The 1,470-nt window shown below is 63.5% G+C and overlaps 1 protein-coding gene across 1 annotated transcript in view; it reads left to right on the top strand.

Annotated features, from left to right (window-relative positions):
- Positions 1 to 977: 977 nt before the first annotated feature.
- Positions 978 to 1,470, top strand: part of ZC3H12A (zinc finger CCCH-type containing 12A) — a 17,245-nt gene continuing 16,752 nt past the window's right edge. Inside the window, exon 1 of the mRNA XM_027864538.1 lies at positions 978 to 1,124. The gene's annotated coding sequence lies outside the window, so the exon portion shown is untranslated. The remainder of the gene's footprint in view (positions 1,125 to 1,470) is intronic.

The raw sequence follows: 1,470 nt of genomic DNA, 5'->3' as shown, positions 1-1,470 counted from the left end.
TGAGTGGGTTATCTCATTTGACTAATCTTCATAACAATCTTGTAAAGTAGGTGCTACAATTATTACCCTCCTTTTGACAGATGAGAAAACTGAGACTCCAGGAAGTGAGGTTTCTTGCCTCATATACCTAGGAAGTGTCAAAAGTTGGTAGCCCCAGTGTGTCCCACTAACCCCAGCTGCCTGACATGATCTACATCGGGAGTGTGTGTATTAAGTGCCTCTCTGTCCCCACACGTACGTGCTGCCTAGCATGTGTGCAACTCCTTAAGACAAACTCGGAGCAAGAACGAATTTAGAGGTTATCTAATACAAGTCCTTCGTTTTACAAATCAGGAAACTGGGACCCAGAGAGATGAAGGGGCTCGCCCTAGGTTTTGAACCCAGGTCCTCTGAATCCTGGATCCTGCAGTCTTTTCCCATTATTCCTCCCCTGTCTCTTCACCCCCACCCCCACAGGCCTCAAAAATGAATGGACGTTGAAGGGACGCCAGGTGTAGACCGAGGCAGCAGCGCCGTGGGCCCGCCCTCCCCTTTCCCCACTTCCTCTTCCTTGTCCCCAAACCCACGTGGAAGCCGTGCCCCACGGGGGCTGGAGGAGCTAGCCCGGCGCCAGAGCCGGGTGGCTTCGGTCAGCAGGGGAGAGGACAGGCCCAGTCCTCGGCCCAACGCCGCTCAGACTCCGGGGCTGGCCGAGGGGAAGAGGGGCGGCGGGGCCGGCTAGGGCAGCTGGTGAGGGACAGGGAGGCGTGTCCGAGGAGGGGCGGGGAAGACCGGCCTGGCCAGAGGAGGGGGAGGAGCAGGAAGGGGCGGTGGCGGCGGCTACCCCGCCTCCCTCCTCCCCAGCCCTGCCCAGCCCAGCCCGGCCCGCCGCCGCCGCCTCCTTCCTCTCCTCCTCCTCCACCTCCTCCTCCTCCTCCCCCTCCTCCTCCTCCTCCTCCTCCTCCTCCTCCTCCTCCTCCTCCTCCTAAAGGGCCGCCGCCACCGCCGCTCCGGCTTTCCGCGTCTTCGAAACCGCCGCCACCTGTCGGGACCTGCCCGCCCCCCGGTATAAAGCCCCGGGGACGAGCCCTGCCCCCCGGAGTCGGACCCCCATGGAGACACTGCTGGGGACAGCGCACGGCCGGGTAGGAAGGTCCCGGCGCGGGTGGGGCGGGTGAAAAGGGGCGGCCGGGGTGATCTGCTCCCCAGCTCGAGCCCGGGGCGCTCCTCCCCAGCTTAGCCGAAGTTGTCCCGAAAGTAGGGACAGAGTCCTGGAGAAGTGAAGGGGGGGTGGGGAGGCGGCGGGACAGCTGTCGTCCATCTCCGGACTGGGCCTGAAGAGGAAGCCGGAGAGAGTCCGGCCCCAGGGTCAGGCCGGGGCCTCCAAAACCCGGAGCGGAGTGGGGGGACCGTCCCCAACCCCCCTGGGCGGGGATTAGTCTGGACCAAACAAGACATTGCTCTTCTTCACCGCTCTCCCCCATCCCCCCC

Source organism: Vombatus ursinus, unplaced genomic scaffold (genome assembly GCF_900497805.2).
Source record: "Vombatus ursinus unplaced genomic scaffold, bare-nosed wombat genome assembly UNPS02014775.1, whole genome shotgun sequence".
In the NCBI taxonomy this organism is placed as follows: domain Eukaryota; kingdom Metazoa; phylum Chordata; class Mammalia; order Diprotodontia; family Vombatidae; genus Vombatus; species Vombatus ursinus.
This window is presented reverse-complemented; position numbering and strand designations above follow the sequence as displayed.